Here is a 9,664-nt window from a genome sequence, read left to right as displayed (position 1 = left end):
CCCAATTACATTGGGAGGTAAAACTATCTATATCAATGTGATGGTCATCCAAGATGTGTTAGATTTCAGTCTTCTCCTTGGCCGCGACTATATTTATGTCATGGGGGCTCTTGTTTTTTCACTTTTCTGTGTGGTTTGTTTTCCGCATGACGGAGGAATCATGACTATAGATCAATTGTCATTCTTTGGTCACCAGGTACCTCTTGTACCACCATCATCCCCTATCAGTTCTTGTTTGCCAGCAGTACCTTTCCTGCCACAGGTCAATTATGTGGCTACCCATTCCATCTCTGCATCTGTTGCTGATCATGCAGATGATCTCGTACATCATGTACTAGGGGCATTGGAACCTGATCTATCATTGGTGCCTAATTACATGTACTTCTCCCAGAGCATGGTTCTTCCTTCCAGTGAAGACCTCTTCAGAGTCACGTTCTCGTATGGCCCATGAACATATGTGCCGAGGATAGTTCTTTTCTTATGTCGACCTCGTTAAAAAATGAAACAAGGAGTTTCGGGGATAGTTTGTTCCTATGTCAACCTTGTTAAAAAATGAAACAACGAATATGGAGCATAGTTCCTTGTCTTGTGTCAAGCTCTTTAAAAAATGAATCAAGGCTTGAGGAGAGTTCTTGATCTTGTGTCGGCCTCATTAAAAAATGAAACAAATGTCTTGAGGATAGTTCTTTCACTATGTCAACCTCATTAAAAATGAAACAAATGTCTTGAGGATAGTTCTTTCACTGTGTCAACCTCGTTAAAAAAATGAAACAACTCCCTTTTCCCAATCTAGTCGTTGATTAAGATCTCATAAAATTCTAGTCGAGTCTTTCCTGGATCTCGAAAGTGAACCTCCATTACATCCACTTAGTTGAATGCAATGAAGCTTGGGGGCATTTGCCTCGATTGAATCATTATGTTGAGGGAATGTAAAACTTATTCAAGCACAATTTTTCATTTCAATCTTATGTAAACATGAAACAGAATTCAAGTAGAGTTCTCCATGGCTCAAGCTTGTGTAAAAATGAACCCACACCCAATTTTCACCCTTGTGATCACCATTTTTATCAGCTAATTTCTGCTAGATGATCCTTGGTTGTTTAATTCCATCGTCACCATCTCTTTGGATGATCATATGCTTTCACTTGATTGTTTTCACTTTCTTAAGGGACCGCAAAGATGAGTGGTTTTATTAGCCAGCCTCTTGACCATTACATGTTTTGACAAGTTCCACCATTGCCAGAACCAGTTGCTACCCTTTATAACACTCGTTCCTCTAGGATGAGTCACCTTTAAGCTCTTTTCTAACTCATAAAAGATGAAAAGATTGCCGAGTATTTTTCCCCTTTTTGACTCGTTAAAGAGAATAAAAATGGGGGGTCCACTTTAAGCTCTTTTTTGACTCTTGAAACATGAAAAGATTGCCGAGCCCTTGTCATTTCGAGCTCGTTAATGGTTGCGAAATGTCATGTATCCAGTAAGTTTTTTACCTTTTCGGACTAGGGGCACTATTTACGAAAAGTGCTCCTTGATTGAAATGGTCAAGCAGTTCTCTCAAGTATTGTTTTCTACCTTTTCGGGCTCGAGAGACACAAACTTATGAAAAGGGCCCATCTGGAGTTTTCTTTTCCGTGTCTTTTTCAAACTCTCTAAACATGAAAAAGACTCTGAGTTTTACCTATGTCGGACTTGTTAAAACCTGATGACATTGGACTCGTTGTCATGATGAGACCTGAGATTCTCCTCCCTAGGGCTTGCTAAAATTTCACTAGGTTGGATTTGTCTGAAGAACGAACTTATATGCCAAGAATATGCTATCCCCTTCAAGATTGTGTTTCAAAAATAATTGGGGTACTTGCCAGCAATGGTAGGGGAAAAAACTTGGAAATATTTTGTTGATTGCTTACGTTAGCTTGTCGCTCTTGAACATCAACACCTTTGTTGTTTCTCACCGGGTTTGGGACATCCTCAATTTGTCATTAGCCTTCTAGGGTTTGGGTTCTTCATTTTGCCTCATTCCATTTGATCCCTGCTATCTTCACATGACCTTTGATCCCTTGGTACCAAAATGTTGCCACATTCTGGAGTTGTGTCGCTGATATGTTCAAGAGCTTAATCCTTCTGCAGTTTGCACCCTTACATCCTCCTCTAATTCTCTATTTCATCCATCTACATCTTGTTCCTTTGTCTCACATCATTGATGTGGGAAACATTATGGCCCTCCTGCGATGGATCACTTCCTATCGACATCAACTCATTATCCAAGAAGTTGATCTAGAGACTCCTTTCAAGTACCTTGGAGCTTGCATGCCTCAATGGAAAGTTCTTCGCATTCGATGATAGACTTGCATTATTGATCTTCGATCGGGTGATTCCACAGGTGTTTGACTTCGGATCATTCTTCACACTTTGTGGATTGTACTAGCAGTACCTTGAGAGCCATTGACATTATCGGTGGTTTCTCTCACACTTGTTCACAGTTCACATCATTGACCGGTAATCAAGTGATTTTCTAGTATGCTTGACTTCAACATATCTATTTGCATATTAGAAATTGTACTATGATCGAGTTGGCTTCAAGACCCCAGACTCAAATTACATAAGTTCGGGTTGCGTGGATTGCTTCGTGATTGCATACATGACTCTTTGATTGGATGGCTGCTACCATACCTGTATTTTCATATGGTCTTATTGACTGGATGGCTGTGTCCATACCATAGACCAATTATATCTATCTTTTGGATGGCTATTCCCATACCTGGACTACATGTATTTCTGTCACTGTCAGAGATATTAGTTGTACTTGCATCTGCAGGTTCTTCATGATGGTGTTCCATTCAGTTATGATTTCGTAAAGCATTTCACCCTCCCACTCTCTCGGCCTTCATGCTTTAGGGGGCATCTGTTACACAACATTTTGTCACCGACCCCGCATCCCCTGATCCTGGGTAGAGTCGATCCCTGAATGGAATTTGTTATGTGTCATACATCAAAATATGTGTCGATATCTTCCATATCACACAAGAAGATAACCATGCTCATTAATCCTGAAGTCGACCCCTTTTTTACCTATGTTTCAAGATCGTCACAAGACATCAATGTTCTGTCTGTGATGATGGACCAAAGTGAACCAGAACCTTGCGACATTGTCGCAAGAGTACATTTGTTATCTATGGTAGTTGGATTTTAGGGATCGTTGTAAGTCATCAGTATCCTGCTTGCGACGATAGCTCTGAATTCACTGTTGCCTCGCGATGTCATCTCTGGGTCTTATTGTTTGACTCGCGATGACCCAAATATGGTGAATTAGTTTAAACATAATACTTTTGGGTGGTTTTGGAATTGGTTGTTGGGTCAAGGAAGTTCGCCTTTCCTCATTTGAAATGGTGGTTCAACCTTTTGAGTAACCTCCCATGAAGATAAGCTTCCTCTCCCTCATTTTTGGAGGCTCCTCCTCTTATAAAAGCATCCTCCATTGCTATGATCAACTAGTTTTTTGGTATTGAGCAAATTAGCTAGTTTTGGTGTGAGATTGATAGTTTGCAGTGTGAATTGTTGATAGTCTAGCAATTGGTTGTGGATTGCCTTAGCCTTATATTAGTGCTTTTGGGTGAGAGAGAGAGTCATCATCCTCTTTGGGAGACCTTTTGAGAGTGAATGCTTGTGGAGACATACTGACTGGACCCTTCGAGGAAGCTTGCGACATCAAGGCATGGTTGTAAGCTTTACTTTTTCTCATATTTAATACAATCAATGGTTATTCCCTATATCGTGTATGAAATATATTCGATAGCTTATGGTTCCTTGATTCTGTAAGTGAATAGTTCATTGTTGTTCTCTATTATGTTTTTTGTTGTTCTCTTGTGTTGTTTTAGGTGAATCACTCATCAAGGAGAAGAAAACGATAACTGGAGCATCATAACAAAGACTGCATCGAACACCGGAATAAGGTAAGCTCTTTCAGCAATGACTATTTAAGGAATTAGCTACTGTATTTGTCTTGTTGTGACTAGAACCACTCTAGGGCTAGAGGGGTTTCCTCTGTCTGTAGAGGGAACTTTACCTACATCACAAGGTGTTTTCCTTGATGACAACTCACTTAGATGAAAGATCACAGTACAACAAATTAACAACAAAGAATTATAGATCAGGCTACAAAGAATGAAGAAAGAGAGGTATACACAGGTTCACCTTGACCAAGCTGCGTATACATGCAAGTTCACTGACCACAAGTAGCATATACGTACACACGTACTTTCATAGAAGGAAAAGTGTGTATATCTTGGAAAACTAAGTATTTGGTCGATGGTATTTTGATCCATGGTATTGGTCCAAGGTATTTGGTCTGAGGTCTTGAACCTAGGTATTTGGTCCAAGGAATTGGTCCTAAGTGGTTCTGGTCCATGGTATTGAGAAAGGCCTAAAACTATAAAAGGAGGAGAAGATCATTAGACCAGGTGTGCAAGTATCGAATATCTGATGAAGTGTGAGATCTAGTATGCAGGTTGTTGGCTTATGGTGTTGTGCTTAATCTGAACCAAGGATGAAGCTTAGCAATTGATGAAGGATAAGATCTAATGATGGATCGGGATCTTAAGGCTTGAAATGAATTATCATTATGTGGTTTGATCATGTATAGTCTAGATCTGAATATTGACACATGTGTTGTTCTATAAATATTATGATCTGGGTATAACTGAAATCCGGAATAGCTGCAGAATTATGAATTAATATCTGTAGATGTGTACGCTGGTTGAATTTGATAAAAAGCACGTATACACGTAGGTTTGACACATGGAAGTAGTGTATACCTCATAAAGTATGTTTCAGTTGTTCATGTTTGCTGTTGCAGAGTTATGGGTTCTAGTTACTGTATTTTGGTGACAATATTATGAATGATTAGAGTGATTGTGATTTAACGATGGGTTGTCAAAATAATTGATTGATTCAGTTGTGGTTGAGTTTCAGTGATTGGTTGATGCAGATGTATTTGATGATTGAATTATGATGTTGTTGATGGATCCAGTCTGAAAATTTATGAAACGTGGTCCTTGAAGGAAGAAAGAAGATCGTAGCCTTCTATAGGTCGCCACCTACATACTAGTAAACATATCAACTATTACAAGAGTTAGGGGGTTGTAGCTCCCTTCTAGTAGAAGCTGGAGAATGAGAGAATGTTATAACCTTCTGCAGGTAGAAGCCTGTGTATTGGTATAAGTATGCACCAGTACAAGATTGTAAACAGATTTTCTTATTATTAAAAGAAGACAGAGACGACAACAGTAGGTGGTTTTTACCCACATTGGGTTTTCACCTTATATGTTGGTGTTCATGTGTGTTGCTTTATTCTACTTTTGCAACACTGTCTAATAAATCTCTGATATACTGGTTAAAGTTCAATGCATGATAAATTGGGTAAATCAAAAGTTCTCTGCATATACGTTGGTTGCTTTAAGTATAGTCGCTTGTACACACTGGTTCACTTAGCTAAAATAGCGTATACAAATCTGTTTGGGAAATAAAATTATTAACCTAATAATATTGATTCACACCCCCTCTTAGTATTATTTCAAAACAGTTGGTATCAGAGCAGGTCCTTCAGAATAATCTTGATCACTTGAAGGGAGATCCATCATCATGAGTAATCAAGAAAGTGTGGGATCCATCAAACTTCCAATCTTTGATGGGATAAAATTTGTTTATTGGAAGGTAAGAACCATAAACTATCTACAATCACTTGGAACGAATGTCTAGGAAATTGTGGAAGGAGGATATACATTTCCATCAGCAATTCCTATAGATACGACAAGTAAAAAGCAATATGAAACCAATGTTGGGGCTGCCAATACATTATTGGGAAGTCTATCACAATCAAAGTTTCTCAAAGTTATGCAGCTCAAATCAGCCAAAGAAATATGGGACAAAATCGTTCTGAGCTATGAAGGAGACTCTCAGGTAAAATGTGCTAAACTTCAAACTCTCAGAATTCAATATGAAACTCTTAATATGCACAATGATGAAAGTATAGCTAGTTACTTCTTATGTATAAATGACGTTTTAAATTGTATGAAGAATATGGGTGAAGATATAAAGGAAGTTACCTTAGTTGAGAAAGTTTTAAGATCCTTGTCCACTAAATTTAAATAAAAAATGTCTGCCATAGAAGAAAAACAAGATCTGCAGACTATCCCTATGAAACAGCGTCATGGAATCTTAACTGCCTTTGAGATCAGAAAAGGAGGTCCATCAGATATGAGAGAAGCCATATTTAAAGCTTCGGCAAAAGGAAAGAAAGAACTCAATGAATCAGGACATATTTCAGAAGAAGAAGATGAAGTAAAATTTGTCAAGAAACTTCAATAGGGTTCTGGAAGATTTAGAGGTAAACTACCCTTCAAATGTTTTTCCTGTGGTAGAGTCGGTCATTATGCTGCAAAATGTCCTCATATATATAAATTTGATAAAGGGAAGGAATATGCAAAATGGAATAGAAAACAAGTTGTAAGTAAAAAGAGTTACTATACTCATGAAGATATCGATGGTTTATCAAATAGTGATGAAGATGAAAATAATAATGACTATAGACTTCTAATGGCTTATGACGATGATAATTTTTGTGATGCTTTAGAAGAAGATGACCTTCATGAATAAATATCTAAACTCAAAAGCTTTTTATAAGAAAAGAAAATGATTATAAATACCTTGACATACCAACTTGCTGAAAAAGAAAAACACAATGAAAAACTAGAATGTGAAATTGTGGGTCTAAGAAAGCATCTTGAGAAAACGAAATCTCTTAATCTTAGATTTGCTAAAGGATGAAAAACCTTAAATGAAATGATCAAAGTGCATCATTATCCTCTGATAAAGACAGGTCTTGTATATATTGAAGAAGCATCTCAATCACAGAAGTCGTCAACCTCCACTAAAAGCTATCTTGATGCAGCAAAGAACAGTGAACTAGTATGACAATCGTCAGCAAAGGCATAAAGCAGATCACCAGGTAAATCAGACTCAATTTGCTTCAAGGATGAACAGAAGCCACAACCAACCTCAGGTAAACCATACTCAATTTTCTCCAAAGATGAATATCAATAGAAACTACAATCACTAGGTCAATAGATTTGATAATCGTAGGAACTTCTTTAATGGTCAATGTTTCTCATGTCATAATTTTGGACACAAAGTTGCTCAATTTGTTGCTTACAAAATCATCATGACTAGAGAAGCAGAAAATCAAAGGAATGTGACAGGGATTGAGAAAAGTTATTATAATAACTTTTCTCTTCTTGAAAATGATATAGAATGCTCAATCTGTAACAACTTTGGCCATGAAGAATCTAAATGCAGGAGAAAATTTTGGCAAACATCTCAAAAGGAGCAGAATCCATTAAATCCCAAGATATGGAGAAGGAAAGAACCGCAAATAGAAAGATGTGGTATAGCCTTGTATGCAGAAGGACAAGAAAATCAATGGTACATTGACAGTGGATGCTCAAAACACATGACAGGTGACAAAGAAAAACTTCACTCATATAATGCCTTAGAAAAGGAAAAGAATATCTCATTTGGAAATGACACTCCTGCTGTCATAAAAGGTAAAGGCTCTATTTTCTTGAAATAAAAGGTTAAAGCTGGGAATGTTATGTATGTAGATGGTCTAAAGCATAACCTGTTGAGTGTCAATCAAATGTGTGATCAAGGAAATGAAGTGGTGTTTCGATCAAACAGATTTGTTGTTCGTGAGCTTGATAGAAGAGAAACCGTGATCAAAGGTACAAGAACTCCAAACAACTTATACATACTCAAGGGAGGACAACAATAGTGCTATCTAAGCAAAAATGATGAAAACTAGTTGTGGCATAAAAGATTGGGACATCTAAGCTTTTCTCAAATAAAAAAAGCATGCAGATTCCAAGTTGTTTGTGATCTTCCAGATATTAGCATCCCTGAAAATACAATATGCAAACCATGTCAATTCGGTAAGCAAACCAGAGCTCACTTCATTGAAAAGGAAGGGTCAGCTAGTAAGCCTCTTGAACTTGTCTATATTGATTTATATGGACCATCTAGGAAAATGTCACCTCATGGAGAAGAATAATTTATTTTATTCATTCATGATTTTTCTAGAATGTGTTGGATAGGTATTCTAAAGCATAAATATGAAGCATTTGAAAAGTTCAAAGCTTTCAAAGATTTGGTTGAAAGCGAATCAGATCACAAAATCAAATTACTCAGATCTGATCAAGGAGGGAAATTTACCTTGGATGAATTCTTTGACTTTTATGAACAACATGGAATAAAGAGGCAGTTCTCCACCGCAAGGACTCCTCAGCAAAATGGAGTGGTAGAAAGAATGAATAGAACTATTCAACAAATGGCTGGAGCTATTCTAGATGAATATGGAAGACCTGCAACCTTTTGGGGTGAAGCTGCATTCACCGCCATAACTATTCTCAACCAAGCAAATGTTCGGGTAAACAACACTCAAAATCCAGATGACCTTTGGTAGATAAGACTCCTACTGTAAAATAATTTAAAGTTTTTGGAAGCAAATGTTATATCAAAAGGACTGATGGAAAACTTGGTACGTTTGAGCCCAGAGCAGATGAAGGTATTCTTCTTGGTTACTCTTCTCGAAGTAAAGGATATAAATGTTATAACAAAAGACTTGGGAAAATTGTTGAAAGTATTGATGTTGTAGTTGATGAAGCATGCAAAAATCCAAAATAGATAAAAATTGAAGATTATGACAATGAAGAAGATGGGGATTATTTTCCCACATCAAATCACAATGATTTTGAAGAAGAAACCAATGAAGCACCAGAAGAAGAGATAACAGTGGAAGAAAATACTATGTCTAGGTATGTTCAGAAAAATCATCCAGAAACTCAAATTTTAGGGGAAAAATAGGAAGGTGTACAAACAAGAAGAACTATTTGGAGTAGTATGATCCGGATTATCCATAGTATTATGTTCATTATGTCGACATTTCGAACCCTAAAGGGGGTCCATCATCAGGACCGAAAATGATAGATTATGAATGACAGTTTGAGAGAAGAATCCTCTGACCAGAATATATATAAACCTAAAGAATGATGAATTTTAGTAGAAGCCGAATCTTTGAACTGGTTTCTACTAAAATTCATCATTCTTTAGGTTTATATATATTCTGGTAAGAGGATTCTTCTCTCAAAATATCATTCATAGTCTATCATTTTCGGTCTTGATGATGGACCCCTTTTGGGGTTCGAAATGTTGACATAATGAACATAATAATGTGGATAATCTGGATCATACTACTCCAAATAACCACCACAGAAGCTTAAAGTCTAACAAAGAAGAACTATTACATAAACCTCAAGCTATTTAGCATTACTATCCTCCATCGAACCTCAAAATGTAAATGAAGCATGCAAAGATGAATGTTGGGTCAAGGCCATGAATGAAGAACTTGATCAAAGTGAAAAAAATAATACTTGGGAATTAGTTCCTAGACTTCATGATAAAAATATCATAGGAACTAAATGGATATTCAAAAAAAGCTGAATGAAAATGTAGAAGTTATTAGAAACAAGGCCAGACTTGTTTGTAAAGGATATGCTCAACAAGAAGGTATAGATTTTGAAGAAAATTTTCCACCTGTTGCTAGACTTGAAGCCAT

This window comes from Pinus tabuliformis, chromosome 2_2, assembly GCF_031772625.1.
Source record: "Pinus tabuliformis cultivar Carrire ecotype Pingquan chromosome 2_2, CPIR1, whole genome shotgun sequence".
Classification (NCBI taxonomy): domain Eukaryota; kingdom Viridiplantae; phylum Streptophyta; class Pinopsida; order Pinales; family Pinaceae; genus Pinus; species Pinus tabuliformis.
This window is presented reverse-complemented; position numbering follows the sequence as displayed.